Source organism: Prionailurus bengalensis, chromosome A2 (genome assembly GCF_016509475.1).
Source record: "Prionailurus bengalensis isolate Pbe53 chromosome A2, Fcat_Pben_1.1_paternal_pri, whole genome shotgun sequence".
Taxonomy (NCBI): domain Eukaryota; kingdom Metazoa; phylum Chordata; class Mammalia; order Carnivora; family Felidae; genus Prionailurus; species Prionailurus bengalensis.
The window spans coordinates 25,927,996-25,952,917 of record NC_057348.1 but is presented as its reverse complement, the minus strand read 5'-3'; positions in this window follow the sequence as shown (position 1 = coordinate 25,952,917).

Genomic DNA, 24,922 nt, shown 5'->3' with positions numbered 1-24,922 from the left:
CTGACCTCGGGGCTCTCTAATGAAGGGAGGCATGCTTTCCAAGAAGTAATTACAGCAGGTGACATAACCAGGCTGGCTGTAGCCAGGGTTTTATTTTTTAACCTTGGTGAGTAAAGCAGCTGGAAACACTACCATCTAAAAGCAAAGGATCCAATTTCCTTTTGGTACTAACTCTTCTTTAGCTCTGGGAAACACCTTGAAATGATCTCTTGGGCTATGTAAATGTAAAGCAATCACCCATCTCTAGTTCTTGGAGAAGGCCCCAAATAATTAAGGTAAAGCAAATGGAGATGCTTTGAGATGTTAATAAGACATCTCTTAGTAGTTTTCTGCCACTATGGATAATTAGTACTATAAGTGTGAATTTAGACTGTCCTATGCTTATGCATCACTGAATATATTTGCAGAGCTGAGGAACTACTCTTTGGGTAATTGTTTGTAAGCATCATGGAAGTGGGATGGGAAGGAACGCTGGGAGAGAGCACAGGCTTACTTCCTTTAGCCAGTGCTAGGGGAGAGGCTGTGAACAAAAAATAAAGAGTGCTTGGCCCAGCATGCCGTGGTGTGGATTGTTGAGTTCCATCTGTGGTGTTATTTAAAGACTGAAAATCCAAGACCTTAGGAATTGGAGTGATGACAGATTATGTTGCACTTTGTCTTTTGTAGGACATACAGCAAAAGAGTATCATCTGGCAGTGATGGAGTTTCCAGAGGACCTATGTTTATGCTATTTGAAGGTAAGTGCAGACAGTGGACCTCTCAGAGTAACCACGGCTAATAGCAGTGTAAGTTACTCTATTACATTTCAAGTAATTCCTAAACCTTCTAAAAAGGTGTGTTAACGTCACATCCTGGCCTTAGTTGTGCTCCTGAGCTTGTTCCACTTTCTTGGAGGAATATCAAGTACTTGCTAAAGTCAGTGGTAGAAACAGTGGTGACAGTCATCTGTGCAAGACAGTGGTACCCAGTGGGGCTGCATCCTCATAAGGGTGAGAGATGGCAGGGCTAGACCAGATCCAGAAAGTTGGGGCATAAGAATGAAAGGGATTGATCCTGAGAAAGATCCTGTAGTAAGAACCACATGAGAAATACAGAAGAGAAAGAGGTTTCTAGTTCTAGGAAATAGGCCATGAAGGCTTATGCCATCATAATTTGAACACTAAAGTATGTATGATATTTTGTCATCACTGGCTAGTGAGATATGATGTATATTTGTTACTCTGTATGTCTTAGCCAGTCTCCAAGATGGCTCCCAATGATCCTCACTTTTTTGTATTCATGTCCTTATGTGGTCTCCTCCCACAGTGAATCGGGGCTGGTCTATGTAAACAACAGACTATGGCAGAAGTTATAGTAGGTGACTTCTAAGAGTAAGTCATAAAGGACTTGTAACTTCTGCTTTGGCCTCTTGGATTGCCTGATTCGGGGGAAGCCAGCAATCATCATATGAAGACTCAAGCAGCTCTGTGGAGTGGCCCACAAGAGGAGACACTGAGGCCTCCACCAACATCCAGCACCAACTTGCCAGCCATGTGAGTAAGGCATTGGAAGTGGATATTCCAGCCCCTTTCAAGCCCTCAGGTGACTGCAGCCTCAGCTGACATCTGACTGAACCTCATGAGAAACCCCTCACCAGATCTTCCCAGTCAAGTGGCTTCCATATTCCTGACCCATAAAAACTATGAAAGATAATAAATGTTTATTATTTTTTAAGCCACTAAGTTTTGGAATAATTTGTTGTGCAACAATAAATAAAACACTATACTACCATAGATTCTATAGAATAAATGTCTATCTGAAACTCTGCCTAAATAGGTCAGAAAAGTCTTCAGAAAAGGGGACATGAGGTGAGTCTTCAAGCATGAGTAGGAGCTTGCAGATGGATGTAGGGTAAAGGGGAGTCATTTCAGGCTGAAGGAACAGCTTGACTACAGGGCCAGAAGTAAGAGGACATGACTTGTTTGAAAAACAACAATCAGTTCAGCATGAATGGGGTGCAGTGTGTTTAAAGAATGAGGCAGAGAGAGATTAGAAGAGTAGACAGCAACCAGTTCACAAAAAACTTTATATGCTATGCCCAGGTGTTTGTTTTTTTAATCCTGAAAGCAATGAAGGGTCATTGAAGAATTTTTTTAGCAGGCAACTGACATGATCACTTTTAAATTTACAATTCTTTTTTTTTTTTTTTTAGAAGTATAAACTTTTTTTTAATGTTTCTTTATTTTAAGAGAGGTAGAAAGAGACACAGCATGAGCAGGGGAGGGTCAGAGACAGGGAGACACAGAATCCGAAGCGGGCTCCAGGCTCTGAGCTGTCAGCACAGGGCCTGACACAGGGCTCAAACCCACAAACCATGAGATCATGACCAGAGCCAAAGTCAGATGCCTAACTGACTGAGCCACCAAGGTGCCCCTAAATTTACAATTCTTAATTGTACATTTTAGAGTGATGGCCAAATGGAAAGTGGATTGGAGGTAGAAAGGCCATTTATTATTATTTTTTCTTTATATTTTTTTACTATTTTTTTAATTTTAATTTTATTTTTTTAATTTACAACCAAATTAGTGTATAGTGCAACAATGATTTCAGGGTTAGATTGCTTAATGCCCCTTACTCATTTAGCCCATCCCCCCTCCCACAACCCCTCCAGTAACACTCTGTTTGCTCTCCATATTTAAGGTCTCTTATGCTTTGTCCCCCTCCCTGTTTTAATATTTACAGAAAGGCCAATTAAAAAGCTATTGCAAGTCCAGTCGCTAAGTGATTAGCACCTGAACTAAGGCCTTAGCATTGTGAACAGAGAAGGGGGAATTGATTCAGAGGGCTTTTAGGAGGACCAATTTTTAGAATGTGAGGGATGAGGGAAAGGGAAGATGTGGAATCCAGGAGGAGGAGCAAGTTTTGAGGCAGTGCGTTTGAGTGGTCCGTAGTCCAGCATGTATTGTGGGCCACTAAAAACACTGTCTGGCATGGAACCCAAAAGAGGGCAAGGTCAGGCTGAAGATGGACACACGTTTTGAAGGCTTTTTCATGGAAGCATCCCTTAATAAAAATGTAAATAAGCTCATGGGTGGAATAAAATCTGAATAAGATTTAGAGTTTTAGGTTTATCTTTCACTGATAGTAAAGCCGTTTAGAAACCAGATTTACAGAAAGAACCTGGGATAGGATTGAAGGAAGAGAATTAGAACTAGGAACAGGTAGTGAGTTAACTCAAAGACCATTATTTTTTTTTTTAATTAAAAAAAAATTTTTTTTTTTTTTAATGTATTTTTGAGACAGAGACAGAGCATGAGCTGGGAAGGGGCAGAGAGAGAAGGAGACACAGAATCCAAAGCCGGCTCCAGGCTCTGAGCTGTCAGCACAGAGCCTGACATGGGGCTTGAACTCACAAACTGCGAGATCATGACCTGATTCGAAGTTGGACGCTTAACCAACTGAGCCACCCAAGCGCCCCTTATTATTATTATTTTTAATGTTTACTTAGTTTTGAGACAGAGACAGAGCATGAACAGGGGAGGGGCAGAGAGAGAGGGAGACACAGAATCTGAAACAGGCTCCAGGCTCTGAGCTGTCAGCACAGAGCCCAACACAGGGCTCGAACTCAAGAACTGTAAGATCATGACCTGAACTGAAGTCGGACGCTTAACCGACTGGGCCACCCAGGCACCCCAAAGACCATTATTTTTTTAAGAGAACTCTTCACCCAACGTGGGACTCAAACTCATGACCCCAAGATCAAGAGTCACATGCTCTACCGAGTGAGCAAGCCAGGTGCCACTTGAAGACCATTTTTTAATATCTACCAGTTTTTCTGGGAATTCAAGCATCAGCAGAACCTGGTGACTGATTAGATATAGAAATGAAGGATAGGGCAAAGTCTAATAAATTATTATTCACCCATCCAAATAAGTTTCCTTTTTATTTAGATCTACTTGTTTCATCACCTCTAACATCTTATGGTCTATGCCCCATTTCTATTATCACTGATATACTTTTTTCAAATTTAATTATGCTTCTGTTTACTTTGCCTATTTTCCAGCAAATTTGTATGTTTCACGACCTTCTACTTCATTTTTCTTTTTCTCTTTTTCCCGTTCCTACTTTTTAGTGAACAAAAGAAAATAAGATGTCTCCTTTTCTTGAATATAAAACAAGTCTAGCTTGATTTCCTTTACTCAGTATTTTCCAGGCATGGTACAGGTCTTGATGTCATTGTCAATGGCCTTCTAATTCTTTGAAATTGTCTTTCAACTAATTTGGTGATTTTCATCTTTAATACCTAATAATGGTCTTGAACCTAACACTCCAAGAGTTGGAATTTAACCTATCACCTGATTTGACTTCATCTACTTATCCAAGAACCATGTATTTAGAAATATCATAAAGATAAATGCAGTGTCCATAGCATTAGCATTTTAATGATTATAGAAAAAGTAACTTGCAGATCATATAGTCTTGTAATCAACTGGAAAGAAAGAATTATTGTGAAAAATGTGCTAAAATCCCAGCCTTTGAACAGTACTTTTTTCTTTGGTTGTTTCAAAACTAATTCTGCCTCAGTAAAAACATGAGTATCAGTGGAATTCATGTCATCTTATTGGTGGAAATAACTGTGGTTTTAAAAAAATAACCACTTAATTTTTGTTAGGAAGAAAGCCCAAGGAAAGTAATGCTAAGAATTAGTAAATGGAGCTGAGTATTTTTACCAAAGTGCTTAGCGGTTAGCATAAAGAGATACCACTTAATGTACCTAATGTTTCAACATTTAATTGATAAAAATGGAGGCTTAATAAAAATTTTCTAAGGCACAAATGTCTAATATTTTAAATTTAGCTTTAGATAAAACTGTTTTATAGCACAATTAAAGACAAAATTGCAAAATTCTAATAGATGTTTTTCCTAAGATGAAAATGTTTTTTTTCTGATTACATAATTGAGACATGCTCATTTAAAAAATTCAGTTAATCCAGAAAAGCAGGAAATAAGTTAAATTACATAAACCTCACTAGCCACAGATAAGCATTATTAACATTTTGTGAACTTGCTTCCAACTGTCTCTTCACATATATATTTGTATATGCATACATATGCACATGGTTTCACTTGCACAGAATCATACTCTACATTCTGTTCTGTAAATTGATCCTTTCATTCTGTAACACATTGTGGACACCTTTCCATATCTATAAATACAGATCTGCTCCAGCTTTCTAAACAGATACATAGTATTATACTCTATATAAATACCATAATTTAATCAGTTATTCCCACATTGTTGAACATTTAGTTTGTTCCCAAGGTTTTCCTTTAATTAGCAATGCCATAATGAACACTGCTATCAACTTTCTTTCTTTTTTTAAAAATCATTTATTTATTTTTTAATTTACATCCAAGTTAGTTAGCACATGGTGCAACAATGATTTCAGGAGTAGATTCCTTAATGTCCCTTGCCCATTTAACCCATCCCCCCTTCCACAACCCCTCCAGTAACCCTCTGTTTGTTCTCCATATTTAAGAGCCTCTTATGTTTTGTCCCCCTCCCTGTTTGATATTATTTTTGCTTCCCTTCCCTTATGTTCATCTGTTTACTATCTTAAGGTCCTCATATAAGTGAAATCATATATTTGTCTTTCTCTGACTAGTTTCACTTAGCATAATACTCTCTAGTTCCATCCACATGGTTACAAATGGCAAGATTTCATTCTTTTTGATTGCCAAGTAATACTCCATTGTATATATATACCACATCTTCTTTATCCATTCATCCATCAACGGACATATGGCTCTTTCCATACTTGGCTATTGTTGATAGCGCTGCTATAAACATGGGGGTGCATGTGCTCCTTCAAAACAGTATACCTGTATCCCTTGGATAAATACCTAGTAGTGCAGTTGCTGGGTCATAGGGTAGTTCTATTTTTAATTTTTTGAGGAACCTCCATACTGTTTTCCAGAGTGGCTGCACCAGTTTGCATTCCCAAGCTTTCCTTCCTTCCTTCCTTCCTTCCTTCCTTCCCTCCTTCCTTCCTTCCTTCCTTCCTTCCTTCCTTCCTTCCTTTCCTCCTTCCCTCCTTCTTTCCCTTCTTTCCTTCAAATAAAATGTGGCTCAGAGCTCCCACTCATTGATGTGGGCAAGAATTATTTCTGGGACTCTTTTACCCATTGCAGTGAACTGTACAAAACCTCTAGGGTTTGAGTGGTCCTGAATTGCGGTTATGCTATTGATTCTCCTTTGTCTGGCCAGAGACAGTCCTCAGAAGACCCCAGAGGTCTTCTCCATTCTGGGGAGCAAAACAGCCCAGCACTCTTATGGCACTTAGGGTCTTAGTGCTTAGTAACCTGTTTTGCAAGCATCCTGCAGCCATCCCAGCCTAGGAACTGTCCTTTGCTGGATGCTCTGGGAGAGGGAGACACTTAGAAGTCCTAAAATCCCACAAACTCTTCCTGGATTCAGTGCTGTCTTTACATAAAAAGGCTATTTCTTGAGGAGATGGGAAAAAGGCAAACTACTACTCAATCTTTCCAGATAAACCTGTAACAGACAACTAGACAGTTGACTTTGGAGGAGTTATGACACCATCTCAAACCTCAAATTCTTTATCTATAAGATAACAACAAATAGCAACTCCATCCCACTGATTGTAGAGGCCAAAACACTCAGCTGTCTTTAGCTATTCTCATTCTCTCACTGCCACCTACATCCTGCCTCCTGAACATTCTAAATAGATGCAGAATCTGACCACTACTCCCTGACTCCACTGCTTCTAACTTGGGCCATGCCTCCATCATGTCTCACCTGGATCTTTGCAGCAGACTCCTAACACATCTCCGACTCTGCTCTTGTTCCCCTATGATCAATTGTCAAGGCTATCACTCCTAACTCCTTTAAAAAGGACTGTGGCTTCACATCTAACTTAGAGGGAGAGGCCTTACCTTATAAGGCCCTCCTAAGGATTTAGCCCCACCTCTCCTCAACTCCAACCATCCTCTTCTTCAGTCACCCTCTCCTTGCCAAAACATGTCAAGCAGACCTTTTGCATTTATTTTTTTCTCTGCCTCCAGTAATCCTTTAGGGTAGCAGTTGTTGTTATTCAGGCTCAAATCATTCCCTTTACCAGTATCCCCATACTCTGCTTCATTTTTTTTTTCCCATAGCGTTTATCACGGTGTCTATTATCTGTCTCTTAAACTGCAATGTAAACCTGTTGAAGGAAGGGAGTTGTCTATTTAGTTTTAAGTTCCTGGAACACCTCAGGGGCACAATAAATATTTGCTGAGTGAATGAATGGACAATCATAATCATCATTACCTTTCAGAGTCATAGTAGGAATTCATTCTGATAATGTAGTGCCTACCAAACAGTACAGAGCAGACAAATAGAGATTGTTAAACATAATCATCATCATTATGTTTAAACAAAGCTTTGAATAATATATTAGAAAAAAGGCATTCCAGCAAAAAAACAAAAACAAAAACAAACAAAAAACTGACTAGAGCAGAGGCCTACAAGTAGGAAATACCCTGGAGAAAACTGGATATTGGTGAGATATAGGGCTGGAAATGCAGGGCTAGGGCAGAAGTGGAAGAAATTAGGGGCGCCTGGGTGACTCAGTCGGTTAAGCATCCGACTTTGGCTCAGGTCATGATCTCCTGGTCTGTGAGTTCGAGCTCCGTGTCAGGCTCTGTGCTGACAGCTCAGAGCCTGGAGCCTGCTTCAGATTCTGTGTTTCCCTTTCTCTCTGCCCCTCCCCCACTCACCCTCTGTCTCTGTCTCTCAAAAATGAATAAACATTAATTTTTTTTTTTTTTTAAAAAGGAAGTGAAGAAACTGAACTAAAAGCTCAGAAGCCTAGATTTGTCCTAACAGGGGAAACCATCCAAGATTTTCAGCAAAGAAAGATACGAGATCTTGGTTTTTGAAACTTCTGTGGTGATGATCAGTTATCCTGTGTTGCAAAGTTGCATTTTCTAGCTTGTGGGAGGTGGGTTTTTTAATCAGAGAGAACAATGAAGTTTCTTTAAGAAACTTGGCTGGATTTTTTTGGGTATAGGCTGATTAGACCTGGTCTGTGACCCTATCTGTGACCACCCTTTTTTCGTGTACACATAAAACATGCTCCATGTAGGAGAAAAAAAACCTTGGTGATTCACTCTTAGCCTGTCTGAATTAACCAGCTACCTCCTCTTTTCGGATTCTGATTTGTTTAACCTTTGGTTATTAAGTCTTCTTCAGACCTTGGCTATGTTTCATATCTTAGCTTTCCACTTCGCATACAATTTCTGACCATGCCTCTCTCCATTACATTACCCCACTTTCAGTTAAAATCTTACCAAAGGGCAGTCCTGGGACCATCAGCATTGGCATCACCTGGGAGCTTGTTAGACATACAGAATCCTCAGGACCCACCCAGTCCCATTGAATTAGAATCCACATTTTAATAAGATCCCTGGTGATTTGTGTGCACATTGAAGTTTAAGAAGCGCTCTTCTTAAGCATTTCTTAACCAAGGCCTGCACCAGTGTCCCTCAAGAGCCCCCCATCATCTTAAATAAACATACAAGGTGTCTGTTTTCTTTTTCTTTCTTTCTTTTTTTTTTTTTTTTTTGAAGTCTATTTATTTATTTTGAGAGAGAGAAAGAGAGAGAGAGAGAAAACAAGCATGCAGGTGGGGGAGAGGCAGAGAGGGAGAAAAAGAATCCCAAGCAGGTTCCAGATGTCAGTGCAGATCCTGACTCGGGGCTCAATTTCATGAATCAAGTCATGAGATCATGACCTGCGCCAAAATCAAGAATCACTTAACAGTCTGAGCCACCTAGGTGTCCCCAGGGTGTTTGTCTTCTAAACAAACTTTCTGGATGAGTCCCCCTAACCACTCTCTCCAACTAGAGAGCTTTCTACACTTTACTTTCTGTATAGGAATTTGAAGCACCGAATGCTCTGAATGTGCAGTGTTTCTCAAGGTACAATCCTCAGATCACCTACATTTGAATCCTACAGGGTTTGTTAAAAATGCAGATTCCTGCCCCCATCTTTAAGGGACTCTTTAAGGGAAGTGCAAACCACTTTTTCACCTAACATCTGATACATAATAACCATCAAAGAACAATTAGAGGGGCGCCTGGGTGGCGCAGTCGGTTAAGCATCCGACTTCAGCCAGGTCACGATCCCGCGGTCCGTGGGTTCGAGCCCCGCGTCGGGCTCTGGGCTGATGGCTCAGAGCCTGGAGCCTGTTTCCGATTCTGTGTCTCCCTCTCTCTCTGCCCCTCCCCCGTTCATGCTCTGTCTCTCTCTGTCCCAAAAATAAATAAATTAATTAAAAAAAAAAAAAAGAACAATTAGAGAACTCTGGTGGCAGAAACAAAAGCAGTTTCTGAGTATACTAGCTCCCCCTTCTCCATACTGAATTATCTTTCCAGCTTTGACCCCACTCTCTTATCCAGTCCTGTAGTGGGTTATTTGAAATACAGTAATGACCCTATTGTTAGTACTATTTTGTAAAAGAGCGCACACAAATGTTATTCTGGTACCTCTTTTTTCAAAAGTATGCAAATAGCATTCCAGAATTTCATTTTTTAAAAAATATTTATTTATTTTTGAGAGAGAGACAAAGCGTGAACAGGGGAGGAGCAGAAAGAGAGGAAGACAGAATCTGAAGCAAGCTCCAGGCTCTGAGCTGTCAGCACAGAGCCCAACACAGGGCTTGCACCCATGAACCATGAGATCATGACCTGAGCCAAAGTTGGACACTCAACTGACTGAGCCACCCAGGCGCCCCTCATTTTTTATTGGTTATCAGTCACTCACAGACAAATGAGATGTAGATATTCCTATTTAAAAACTTAATGTTTATTTCTCTGCTTCTTAGCATTTTCTTATAATAAAAGAGGATGTTTTTCTTGTGTCTGATGCTTTAAGTCACTGTGTTCCTCTTCACCAATATCTTATATTAGGCCAGCTAGTTTCATTGTCAATTCTATTAGAAAAGTGTCTGGGAAAAGCAAGAGGGGAATATCAGATATATTTTTCACCAGTTAGTGTTATTATATACCTAAACACTATACTACTCTTTAGGGCCTGGGAGTTGAGGGGCAGACAAATGCTACAACAGTGCCTGCAGTTTGCTGGCCTACCTTCTTATCCCTCCAGACCAGGTCAAGGGCTCCTGCCACTGACATGAAAGTTGAAAAGAGTGGGTGAAAGAATGGTAGCACTAGTTGCATAACCATTATGAAATCAAATTACACAGATTGAATCCACATTAATAGATATTAAATATTAAATTAATAAAAATGACACCTCTTGCAAATTAAATTTAAATGAAGTCTGAATCTTAATGAAGAGGGATCTGGAGACAGAGACAGAGAGACAGAGAGAATAATTTGTATTCCAGACTTCTGCATCCATCTCCAACAGTGTTGTTTTAGATTTAAAAAAATCCTTCTTTCAAAATATTAGAAAATCAAAAACAAAAGTCTCTTTCCTCTCCCAAAAGGGTTCAAGACTTCAGAAGCATTCTTTAATGAGTCTATCTTTATGTAACCTGTCCTAAACCCCCAGTAAGATCTAATCTTATACTCCTAGAGTCCCTATAGTGCTTCCATTTCTCATTTTCTAAATCTCCTATTCTTCCTTGATTTGTGGTCTTATCTGGGTTTCTTCTTCTGGGTTGTATCCCCTTGGCCAGTTGTAAATTCTCTTAGGAAAAACTATGTATTTTCCTCTTTGTACCTATCAACAAGTATTTGCTGTGTTCTCTATGCTCAGCAAAGTGAGGCACACAAAAGCATAAATTAGAAAACAAATAGTTTAGCCTGGAAGAAAAATATTACCTATGTAAAACTGTAGCAATTACTCTGAAAGCATATAAGTATATGACTAATAGAGATGTGAGTTTTGATACCATACAGGTCTGTCTAGGGAGGTGCAAAAACCACTGAAGAGGAGTATGGATGTCCAACACTATGCAGTTTAGCCTTAGGATCTACAGTAAAAATCCCAGTGGTCTAGAAAGAGTAGAGGACCTCAGCAGAGCTGCTTATATTTAAATGGAAAATGAGGACACCTGGATGGCTCAGTTGGTTGAGCATCCGACTCTTGATTTCGGCTCAGGTCATGATCCCAGGGTCATGGGTTTAGAGTCCTGCAGCATCAGGCTCTGTGCTGAGCATGGAGCCTGTTTGGGATTGTCTCTCCCTCTATCCCTCTCTCTCCCCTCCTCTGTCCTTCTCCCCTGCTCACGTGCTCTCTATTGCTCTCTCTCTCAAAATAAAACAAAAAACAAATGGAAAATGAGAGCAGTGAATATTTCCAAGCTATTATCTAATATGATGAACCTAGGCCAAAGCTCTTGGTTCAATTTTCCTGAATTCCATAATTTCCAGGATTTATTATGTTCAAGTGGGGAAGGACACATGAAGATTGGTCATTAATATTAGCCAGTGCCAAATTTAATTCAATTTAGAAAAATAAAAAGGGTGAAATTTCTGCAAGTTATGAAGCAGTTCATAAGATTACATGAATTATGGTGATCATAATTGTTGGTTTTGCCTCCCAGTGTCCCTTCTGATAACCCTATCTTAACTTTCCTTTAGAAACGCTCCTTATTTCATTCTGAGTCCACTTGATTCAGATAGGGCTCTCCTCCTAGTTCAGGGGGTGGAACATGTGACCCAGGTCTGACCAGCCACCACCCAGAATTCTATTTACCACAATGTTGGTACTGGGATGGGCATGACCAATTCAAGACAGAGAAGGTGAGTTCCAAGAGTTGCTTAAAAATTTCCAGGAAGAGGGGCGCCTGGGTGGCGCAGTCGGTTAAGCGTCCGACTTCAGCCAGGTCACGATCTCGCGATCCGTGAGTTCGATCCCCGCGTCAGGCTCTGGGCTGATGGCTCGGAGCCTGGAGCCTGTTTCCGATTCTGTGTCTCCCTCTCTCTCTGCCCCTCCCCCGTTCATGCTCTGTCTCTCTCTGTCCCAAAAATAAATAAACGTTGGAAAAAAAAAAATTTCCAGGAAGAAATGCTATGTTTCCATTGGACTTGAACCTGGGAAGATGCGAAGTTGGAGGTTTGAGGTGTGTTGGGGGATGAGATTAAATTACATAGATAAAGCTCAAGAATAAAGCCAACTTAATGGGAGGTGGGACCCAAAAATGGATAACAACCAAATCCTGATGACATTGCTGGAATCTTTGGATAGAACTCCAATAAAGGAAGATATACCCTAAAACTTAAGTGACATGAATTACTAAATTTTCTTTTATTGTTTAATAAATCCGCCTGAGTTGGGTTTTCTGTCACTTCCAAACAAAAAGGTCCTAATTGATATATACATACATTCTAAATTACAGGGTACCTACTCTAAATGTTTTGGTTGAGAGGGACTAAGAAGTACAATTGGGGCAGGGCCAATCAGGGAAGTCTTTATGACTGAAAGAGATAAGGAGAGAGAAAATAGAGAAAGTGCCTAACTAAAGCCTTGGACTAGAAATGAGCACATTGGGCCACTGGAGCCCTAAGGAGAGGAGGACAAGTGTCAGAGAGGATCTGGATGGGAAGTTAAGCCAGATAGTGTGGGGATAGGTTATGGGAGTTATAAAACTGAGATAAAGGAATTTAATGTAATGAGACTAGGGAAGGGTTGGTGATTAAGGAAGATTAGATTATGTGGGTGAACCTGATATTAAGAAGACTGATTCCCTAGGGCCCCTGGGTGGCTCCATCGGTTAAGTGTCTGACTTAGGCTCAGGTCATGATCTCACCACTCATGGGTTTGAGCCCTGCATCAGGCTCTGTGCTGACAGCTCAGAGCCTGGAGGCTGTTTTGGATTCTGTGTCTCCATCTGCCCCTTCCCCCCTCTCTTGCTCTCTCTCTCTCTCTCTTAAAAATAAACATTAAGGAAGAATGATTCCGTAAGTTGATGCATTAATACGGAAACAAGAGGTACAATGGTGAGATCAGCAATGGGAAAGCAGAGACAGAAGGGACAGAAATGAAATCTGTTTAAAGGGAAAAACTTACAAATTTTGGAGCACATGGATAATGAAAAACCTGCATGAGTTACATATAGCTGCTTTCACTCTCTGAAAGTTATAGGCAGATATATACATACTTCTTGAATCCAAGTTAAAACACAAAAAGAAGTGGGGAACTTGGGAGAAAGACCAAATTTCCCAACACTATATCAGCCTAGGATTCCCTCTTTAAGTCTGTATGTCTGCAGTGAAGACACTATTTTGAAAATTTTGATTTGTCTCTCTCCATCTTAATTGCCACTGTCCAGTCCAAGTCATCATTATGTCTCACCTGGTTGGATGATTGCTCCTTAAATGGTTTTCCCCCTTCATTGTTATCTCCGCCTCCTCTTTGTTAGGGGTCCCTAAGACTACGCACCCCCATATTCAATGATATGCTAGGAAGACTCACAGGACTCAGAGTATAGTGTACTCATGGCTATCCATAATTTATCACAGCAAAAAAGTCAAAGCAATCTCCAATGGGAAAAGGCACATGGGGCAAAGTCCAGGGGAAACCAGACCCAAGCTTCTAAGAGTCTTCTCCCATTGTAGTCATACAGGATGTGGTTAATTCCCCCTAGCAATGGGTTATGACAACACATGTGAAATGTTAATCAGGGAAGCTTGTTTAAAACTCAGTAACCAAGGATTTTATAGGGGGTTAGGCATCTAGGCATCCTCTGCCTAGCAGGTACCAAAATTCCAGAGTCCTCAAAGGAAGGCAGGTGTTCAACCTTATGCAGGTGTTCAGTTTGAGAAAGTGAGCAATTCATACATTTGCGTGGTGAGAACCCTTCCAAAATCTGAGTTGCCAAACATGAGCTAAACACGAATCTTGTAAGCCAGACTTTCAAAAGATAGCAGTCAGGCCAGCTATGCTAATTCTCTTCTGCACATCTTCAAACCCATTCTCTAGTCAATAGCCAGAAGGAATCTTCTTAAAATATAAACCAAATTATGTATATTGTACTTAGACTACAGTTCAAGTTCTCACATGATCCATAAGACCCTGCATGATGTTGACAGCTCCTTCCCCCACAAATTCATCTCCAGCTACCTTCCTCATCATCACCCTCTGACCTTATTAGCCTCCTCTGAGTTTCTAAAGCATTACCACCCAACAGAACATTCTATGATACTGGAAATGTTCTTCTGCAATGTCCAGTTGCTGTTGGACTACATGTAGCTATTGAGTACTTGAAATATGGCTGGTGTAACTAAGGAAATGAATTTTAAATTTTATTTTATTTTACTTATTTTAAAATTAAATAGCCACATGTGGCTAGTGGCCACAATATTGAGCAGTGCAGTTCTAGAACACACTGAGCTTTTGCCATTTTAAGGCCTTTTGTTGTATGGGAAATTACCTTGATAGCAATGGTAAACATCAATTATATTATTAGGCAGGGTATCCCAAATATTATAGAACAGAAGTACTCACAGATCAAATTAAAATGCTTCAGTGACAATAAACTTAAAAAAAAAAAACTTTAAAAAATGCTTGAGTCACACAGTTTATTTATTTAAAATACAGTGAAAACAAATGGAAAAGAGATGCAGGGTTAAGTTAACACATTATTAGGAAAGGGTGCCAAAGAAGTGAAAGATCTTGCTACTTAAATCCTAGATTACATAATATTTGTATGTCCTACATCTCTCTGCTGCATTAGCCTTCTCTGCTAACTTCAACCAGAGTTGAAGTTCAAGCAAGGGAGCCCACAGACAGAAGGTGTCCTAGGCCAATGACATACATTTGCTCTACCAGCAAGACATGGGGCCAAGTATACCTTGCCAATAGCTGTAGCTTGCCAGTTAACCTGCTAAACAGCTATGGGTTTTATTTGAGCCAAGGGTTTATGTGTTTTAGGCAGAGGACACATGGACCAGAATAGATATTACCAATGAGTTACTGGATTATGACCTCATAAATATTAAGTGCTCATGTATATTTAGTGCATTCTGGACATTAAATATCTCGTATATATTTAATTTGTCATGAATATTTAGTGCTTAGGTGCTTCATGTATATTTAGTGCCTCTCAAGTATTACTCATGGTCCTTTAATCTCTATCCACATTCAACACACATGTGTTCTACCCACAGGCTACTTCTCTATATTTAACACATCTCATAAGTTTCATCTATCCTGTGTTTTTTCTTTTCCTCTGTATCATAAGTCAATATTCTCTAACAGTATAACAAATGCACATTATACCTCTGCATGTTTCTTCTTTGTAGAGTGACCTTCCTCTGGCTCATCCCATAACAGGCTCCTATAGCCTTTAGGTCTCAGTGGAAATGTCAACCTCTCTGAAAGGCCTTCTCTGATCACCCTTCTGTTAGAGACTGAATTGTGCCCCCCACACCCCTGGCCATATTCATAGCTGAAGTCCTAAACCTAATGTGGCTGTTTTTGATGACAGAGTCTTTAGAAAGGTAATTATGGTTAAATGAGGTCACAAGTGTGGAGTCATAGTCCTATAGGAATACTTGGTATCCTTAAAGGAAGAAGAGATGCCAGATACTTCTGGTCTATGGTATTTTGTTAAGTCAGCCTTTGAACTGTTTTTACTAATACTTTCGACACCAAACGTGTGGGTTTTTTCATTACATCAACCTATTTTCCAACTCTCCAGATATCAACTGTGTGTTCAACAATTCAATTTTGACACCATCTACCTAGAGTTAGCATCAGATCCCTCAAATTAAAGGGCTCAGTCCCATAAGACTGCCCTGTCTTCAGATTTCATTTGGAAGTCCCAGGCTGCCACCTGCACTTCTGACTGGTGATAAATCAGGGGTTCCTACAACCCTTTCCTCAGGTTTAATAATTTGCTAGAACAGTTCACAGAACTCAAGGAAACCCTTTATTTACTCTTCCCATTTTATTATAAAAGATACAACATGGGCATCTGGGTGGTTCAGTTGGTTAAGCCTCAGACTCTTGATTGCAGCTCAGGTCATGATCTCACAGTTCATGAAATCGAGCTCCATGCTGTGAATGCAGAGGTTGACTGGTATTCTCTCTCTCTCTCTCTCTCTCTCTCTCTCTCTCTCTCTGCTCCTCTCCTGCTCACACTCTCTCTGTCTTTCTCTCTCCCAAAATAAGTAAATAAACATTAAAAAAAAGATACATCATAGGAACAGCCACATGGAAGAGAGGCATAGGGCAAAGTACAGGGGAAGAGTAGAGATTCCATGCTCTCTCTGGGTGCACCACCCTCTCATTATCTCCTGTGTTCACCAACTCAGACACTCTCCAAATTCCACAACGTAGGAGTTTTTATGGAGGTTTCATTATGGAGGCATGATTGATTAGATCACTGGCCATTGGTAGTTAACCCAATATTCTTCTCTCTGGGAGGTCATGGAGTGGGACTGAAAGTTCAACCCTGTAATCATGTCTCCTTCTTTCTGGCAACCAGCCCCCATCCTGAAGCTATCTAGGGACCCCAGCCACCAGTCATCTCATTAGCACACAGAAGATCCTCTTATCTCTCCAGAGATTCCAAGGGTTTTAGGAGCAGTGTGCCAGGAACTCGGGACAAAGACCACATGCTTACTTTCATTATATTACTCAGCACTAGCAGGCAAATACACCATCTTCCAGATCCATCTAAAGTAAGTCTTCCCTGCTCCTGTTAATCTGCTTCTTACTATGATATTTACTTCTTCACACTTAACATAACTCATCATTATTTTAATTATTTGCTTGAACCTGTTTTCCCCAATAAACTGTAAGCTTGCTATGGCTGTAACAATGTCTGTTTTGCTCATTTTTGTAACCTCAGCAAGGTGTCAATGAATATTTACAAGTGGAACGTCAGAGCTCATGCTGAAAATGAATGAATGAAACTCCAAAGAACATATTAATGTTTGACCAAAAAAAAAAATTGTACAAATCAGCAAGTCTGACTCTTAAAAATTATTTTCATGTACTTATATGCCTAAAGCCCTAATTTCTTTTATTGTGGTAAAATACACATAACATAAACCTTACCCTTTTAACCATTTTTAAGCCTACAGTTCAGTGCCGTTAAGTCCATTCACGTTGTTGTGCAACCTATTCCTATCTATGTCTAGAACTTTTTCATCATCCCAAACTGAAACTTTGTGCCCAATGAACAACTTCCTTGTTCCCTCCTTCTCCCAGCCTCTACTTTGTGACCCCACGAATCTAGGTACCTCATATTAAGTGAAATCATACAATCATTGCTTTTTGTGTCTAGCTTAATTTCACTTAGCATAATATCTTCAAGGTTCATCTATGCTGTAACATGTCCCAGAATTTTATTCTTTTAAGGCTGAATAATATTTCAGTGTGTGTGTGTGTGTGTGTGTGTGTGTGTGTGTGTATAAACACATTTTACATATTCACATATAGATGGACTTTTGGGTTGCTTCCACATTTTGGCTATTGTGAATAATGCTGCTATGAATACTGAAGGACAAATATTTGTTTGAGTCCTGCTTTCAATTCTTTTGAGTGTATATCCAGAAATGGGGCTGCTGGGTTATCTGGTAATGCTATGTTTAATTTTTTTGAGGAATTTCTATATATTTCTACCGTGGTTGTATCATTTTACATTCCCACTAGCACCATACAAGGGTTCCAAAACTAACACTTGTTATTTTCTGGGTTTTGTTTGTTTTTCATAATAGCTATCCTAGTGAGTGTAAAGTGGTTTCTCACTGTTTTTTATTTGCATTCCCCTAATTCTATAGCTGCTGTAGAAAAGAGTATAGAAATTCCCCTAAAAAAGATGTTTTTGAGCATCTTTTCATGTGCTTATTGGCCGTCTGTACATTTTATTTGGAGAAATGTCTATTCAAGTCCTTGGTGCATTTTTGAATTGTGTTGTTTTTTGTCATTGTTCAAGTTGTGGGAGTTCTTCTTCATATATTTATTCTTAGATATTAATCTCGCATCAGGTAAATTATTTGCAAACATTTCCTCTCATTCTGTAGGTTGCCTTTTCACTCTGTAGATGGTGTCCTTTGATGCGCAAAAGTTCTCAATTTTGATGAAGCCCAATTTACTTATTTTTTTCTTTTGTTACCCGTGCTTTTGATGTCATATCAAAAAAAATCATTGCCAAATGCAATGTCATGAAGCCTTTTTCTTGTGTTTTCTTCTAAGAGCTTTATAGGGTTTAGCTCTTATGCTTAAGTCTTTGATTCATCTTGAATTACAATTGGCTTTTGAACAACACAGGGATTAGGAGCACCAGTCCCTGGCACAGTTGAAAATCCACATGTAACTTTTGACTCCCCCAAAACTTAACTACTAATAGCCTACTGTTGACCAGAAGCTTTACAAATAACATAAACAGTTAACACATATTTTGTATGTTATATGCATTATATACTGTATTCTTACAATAAAATAAGCTAAAGAAAATGTTATTAATAAAATCTTAAGGAAAATACATTTATAGTAGTGTACTGTATTTATAAAAAAAAAATCCACACATAAATGGACCCATGCAGCTCAAGCCTGTGTTGTTCAAGGGTCAGCTGTATTTTTGTATATGGTATAAGGGTACAATGTCATCTTTTTGCATATGGGTATCCAATTTTTCAAGCACCATTTGTCGAAAAGACCATTCTTTCCACATGGAAAAATCACTTGACCATACACCCAACGGTTTATTTCAAGGCTCTCTATTCTATTCCATTGGTCTACATGTCTGTCCTTAAGTAAGTACTATACTGTTGACGTAACTATAGCTTTACAGCAAGGTTTGTAATCAGAAAGTGTGCCCTCTGACTTTGTTCTTCTTTGTAACAAAATTTTTAATCCACTTTCTCAGATTATTCATGGGGGTTCCCACCTCAGTGACACTGCAAAAATACATACTTCATAGCAATTCTTTCTTTCTTTTTTTTTTTTTTACAATGTTTATTTATTTATTTATCTGTGCTGTCAGCACAGAGACTGACACTCAATCTCACGAACCAGGAGATCATGACCTAAGCTGAAATCAAGAGTCAGATGCTTAACTGACTCAGCCACCCAGGTGCTCTTCATAGCAATTATTTCTAATGAGAACTAGTCTTTGTAAATACTTAACATCAAGGCATCTAAGAACAGCGGTACCAGCTTGGAATCATTGCATTTCCTTTATTTCCTTAGACACAAGTCTTACTCACAACAGAATTAGAATTTGCAGTGTTTTCTGCAGGCTGGCACTGCCTCGTTGGGAAATCAGCCAGGAAGACTTTCTGTATTAAGTTTAACCTAGCTAACTCTTTTAGTTTGGGCTATCAGACTCCATTAGCTTGTCTAGCTTGTTCAAAACAAGCTGTTTGGGGTTTTTTTCCAGGCAGGGATGCTACACATTCAAGGTTAGTCTAATAAAAAACAAAAGTCAATGGGGCAAAAACCATTACTGAAATTGAAGGCAATCTCTGATAACTGAGGCACAGCTTTACTATTTTGCCTCTGTAAATGATAAAAAGAGAGTCAAACTTATTTTAGTGTGGTCTTTAAGATTCTCCATTTTAAGTTAAACAGAAGAAAAATTACAGTTGGAGAAACTTCTTGGTGTTTTGCTGTTCTCCTAACAGAGGTAGGGTGGGGTGGTAACAAAGAATGTTGGACTGTGTCTGAGGAGGTCTGGCTTCTAGAGGGATTTTGCCATGGGAACTAAGTCACTGGCTCTTTGAGTTTCAGTTTCCTCAACCATGTGTTGAAAGAATTCTTGGATCTCTAAGAACTCTAGCGGCTATAATAATATTACAAAATTTTTTTTACCTCCCTAGATATTATTTCTTAATATTCTCTAATTTTTAGAGAATGTTGTATATAACTGTTATTAGCATTAATGTTTTGTCTGCTCTGCTAAATTATAAGGTCCTAGAAATCACATTCAGTTTGCTATCCCTTACAATTCAGCACTATAAGTTTCATAAATTAAATAAATATTTGAAGAAGGAAGGAAGAATGAGTTTTCTTTTTTTGTTCTGAAGGTCACTTGCCAATGATAATTCTTTCTTTTCTTTTCTTTTTCTTTTTCTTTTCTTTTTTTTTTTTTTTTACTTTTTAGTAAGATAAATATCCTTTGGCTAGCGTATAATGACTATATCATACTAATGATATTTTTTTCGAATTAAAAATAATTTGTGGGTTATTTTATAATATAAAGACCTATAAGCAATGCATTATATTAGCATTCTATAATACTGCTTTTTTGGTAAATAAACTCTCAGGGAAGATTTCCCACGACCACTTGATATGGTAAAAGGCTAATATGACGAATCCAGATTATTTACCATGTGTAACTATATTAGTCAGGACTCTCATAGTTGCAAATGTCAGAAGATCTAGCTCAAACTGGTTCAACCAAAAAAGAAAGTATATTTGACTCATGTATCTGAAAAGTTCAGACTTGGCTGAATCCAGTACTGAATGATGTCATTAGGACTTAATCTTACTCTTTGCATTTCTTGTTTTTTTCTCTGTTGGCTCCATTCTGGGTCTAGCTCTTCCTTTATAGTGATAAGGCTGCAAAGAGCTCCAAGCTTACATTCTATCCTCTCTGCAATCCTGATGTTAGGACAGTGCCTCTTTCAGAATAGTTCAAATGACTTCCAGAGTTAAGTTGCACTCTTTGATTGGGTCATGCTGAGGATGTGTCCGTACCCATCATTGTCCTAGGTATATGGAATACACTGACTGGCTAGGACTCGGTTAGGTGCCCACACTGGAGTTCAGAGATAGCATTTACCTCCTCCTGAATCTCATGGACTGAGAATGATGGGAGGGTGACTTCCTGCTGAAAAACCGAGGACTCTTAGGCAGAAGAAGATACAATGGATGATGGGCAAATAAGAGCAGTGGGAATCTAGAAAAAAAAAAAAAGCTAACAAAAACCAAATCCTAGTTCTGCAAAACAAAACTATTTTTTCGATCTGTTTTTGTATAAAAGTAATTAACTGAGAAGTGAACTCTAAGTACAAATTTGTTCTAACTTCTGCCTACCATTTGAGTTTTCTGATGTAATTGTACATTGTAATAGTTTTAATGTAAACTCTGACTCATGTCAGTTATTAATTACATTTAGTTGCAAGTGATAGTTCTAACTACAGAGGCTTAAATGGATAAGGGTTAATTTTTAAGAAGTCCAGAGGTAGGTTATTGCTGGCATTGGTTTCGTTCCTTATGGATACGAGTCTCTTGATATTTTCTTCACAGTCCCAAAATGGCTGCTGGAATTTTGACCTTTATATCCAGGTTGGCAGGAGGAGGAAGGTAAAGAGTACAAAAGGGCAAGAACTGCTTGCTGTGTTTATTTACTTTTTTCTGCGTGCTTTTTAAAGAGTATAACCAGATGTACCAATGACCACTTTTGCAAACATTTTATTCATCACATGGTCACATATATTTTTCTACGGAGGCTGAGAAATACAGCATTTGACTTGTGTTCAGTGCCACCCCAAATTAAAACAGGCCACATTACTAATGAAAAGGGGGATAATGGATATTGGATAGCTATGTTAGTCACCTTGGGCTGCTATAACAAAATACCACAGCCTGGGTGGCTTAAACAGTAGTTTTTTACTTCTCACAGTACTGGATGCTGAGAAGTCCAAGATCAAGATGCTGAATGATTTAGTTCCCTGGTGAGGGCTCCCTTCAGGGCGTGTACATGCCCCCCTTCTTGTTGCGTTCTCACGTGGCAGAGAGAGAGCTCTGGTCTCTTCTTATAAGGACACTTATCAAATCATGGGGCCCCCGCCTCATGACCTCTTCTAAACCTAATTATCTTCCAGCTCCAAATACCATTACACTGGTAATTAGACCTTCAATATATGAATTTTGGGGACACACAGACATTCAGCCCATAATACTCTACCCTCAGCCGTGCCCCCAAATTCATGTTCTTCTTGCGTGCAAAATCTGCTTATTCAATCTTAATAGTCCCCAAGGTCATAACTTATTCTAGCATCAATCCTAAAGTCTAAACTTCAAAGATGCATTTACATATCATCTAAATCAGATATGGGTGAGATATGATTCATCTTGAGGTAAAATTCCTCTTCCTCTCTAGCTGTCAACATACAAAAACAGATAAGTTATAATGCTTCGAAAATATGACAGTGGGACAGGCATAGGATAGGCATTCCCATTCTAAAAGAGAGAAATTGGAAGGAAGAAAAGGGTGTCAGATACCAAGTAGTTTGGAAACCCAGTAAGGCAGATAACATTAGATCTGGAGGATTGAGAATAATCCTTTTTTTTGTTGGATGCTCTGCTTTTGGACTCAGTGAGGTGGTAGTCCTGCTTCTGCAGCTTTGCCAGGTGGGGGGTCACACTCCCCAAGTTCTGGGTGGCCCTGGCGCCCAGGCTCCAGGTGGCTGCTGTCTGGCACAATGAACGGAAACAACAGCTACTACTCCCACACCCGCCACCCCCAACAACACACACACACTGAACTGAGGAGACAGCCCTGATGACCTCTGAATCACCTCTGTGGTTATTCTTCCTTTGTCTCGAAGAATAGCGCATGTTCGCACCTGCATAGCTCCATGGTCTAGCCCTGTGGGATCTAAGAAGTCTGACAACCTTCCTACATTTTGTGTTGGGGTGGCTATTAGTTCTGTGATTCACATCCATGCTAATCTCCTCATCAAACGGTTGTTTGGCCACATCCTAGTGTTCTCTTCAGACCAATCTTTCTCTCTCTCTCTCTCTCTCTCTTTTTATTTTTTCATTATGAATAGGCTGACAATTTTCTGGTTAATTTTTGTTTAATAATTCCTTCTTTGACTCATTTCTCTCTTGGATTTTACTGTAAGCAGTTAGGAGGAATCAAACATCCCCTTAAATACTTTGCTCAGAAATCTCCTCAGTAACTATCCAATTCATAGCTTGCAAGTTTTACCTTCCACAAAACACTAAAAATATAGTTCAGCCAAGTTCGCTTGTCATTTTATAAGAAGGATCACCTTCCTTCATTGTCCAAAATCATGTTCCTCATTTCCTTCTGAGATGTCACCAGAATGGCCTTTACCATGCATATTTTATTAACATTCTTTTGATGATTATTTATGTATTCTCTAAAAAGACAGAAGCTTCTTCTCCAGTTCTCCGTTTTTCTTTGTGAGTCCTCACCAGAATCATTCCCCTTAGCAGCCATAGTTCTATGAACAGCAAAACTCCTCTAGCCTCAACCCCAGTATTCAGTTCCAAAGCCATTCCATATTTTTAGGTATTTGTTATAGTAGCATTCCACTCTCAGTACCAAAGTCTGTATTAGGCTCCAGAGAAACAGAACCAGTAAGATGGAGAATTATAGTGGATGGGTGGATGGGGTGGGAGGGGGGGAGGGGGTGTATTTATTATATAGGATTGGCTTGTGTGGTTATGTAGGCTGAGAAGTCCCAACATCTGCAGTGGCAAGCTGGAGACCCAGGAAAGTCAGTGGTATAGTTTCTATCCTAGTCAAAGACCTAAGCACCAGGAGAGTTGATGCTATAAGTTCCAATTTCAGTCTGAGTCAGAAGGCAAGAGAAGACTGATGTCCCAAGTCAAAGACAGTGATGCAGATAGCAAATTCTTCCCTACTCAGCCTGTTAATGGATTGGATGAGGCCCACCCATACTGGGAAGGGCACTCTGCTTTACTCAAGTCTACCACTTGAAATGTTAATCTCATCTAGAAACACCCTCATAGACACACCCAGAATAATATTTAACCAAATATCTGGACATTCGTGGCCCAGTCAAGTCTAACACATACAATTAATCATCACAGTGGCATAGCAGTTTCTGCCACAAAGATATAAGTGAAAACATTGTAATTTAATTTCTTTCCCTTGTATTTTAGCTGATTTCTCATTATACATATTTAAAAAAAGCATTTAGGGGTGTGTGGATGGCTCAGTTGGTTAAGCAGCTGACTCCTTGTTTTCGCTCAGGTCATGATCTCACAGTTCATTAGTTTGAGCCCCATGTCTGGCTCTGAGCTGACAGCACAGAGCCTGCTTAGGATTCTCTCTCTCTCTCTCTCTCTCTCTCTCTCTCTGCCCCTCCCCCATGTGCATGCTCATGTGAACACGCTCTCTCTCTCTCTCTGTCTCTCAAAATAAATAAACTTAAAAGAATAGCTTTTAGTTATATAGATATTACACAGATGAAGAATAAAATGTTTAATTCCAAACAAAAAATTTCTACATCAAGATATTTTGTATCATCCCTAGTGCCTTTTTTTTTGCATATAGTCCATTAAAACAGGATTATTCACTATATGTTATTTTGTGATCTACTTTTTTACTTAAAATATGTATGTTGAACATCTTTATGCTACAAAATATTCTTCTATGACATTTTAAATGATTGTATAATAGTCTGTTGACTGGATATAGGATATTTTTCAGTCAATCCCCTAGTGTTGGACATTTAGGTGGTTTCCATTTTTTCACTATTGTAAGCAACTCTTATTACACTCTTGTTATTTCTTAATGTTTAGTTACAAAGCAATATATGCTCTCTCTCAATAACTAAAACAATACAGACTTGTGTAAAATAGAAAGCAAAGTTCCCCATTTCTATTCACCAGTGCTTCTATTTCCCACCATTCCTATTCCCCATGAGGCAACCACTATTAACAGTTCACTATGTCCTTCTGAACTCCTCTGTTCTCTGATTCCTTTTTTCCTTTTCCTTCCATTCTATTAACCTGCAGCCTTTTGTTTTCTGTTCTTTTCATGCTCAGCCTCAAGCCTCCCCACTTTCCTTATTTGCTGCTTACCCTGCCTGGGAAGCCAGACAAGCATATCTTTAGAATTACGTGTGAATTTAGACAAAATAATTTGCAAGTGAAGGCCTCACAACTCTGATTGAAGAGCATGAAATTTACATGATTTGCATGTTGACTGCTAATAGGCCTCCTGGTACA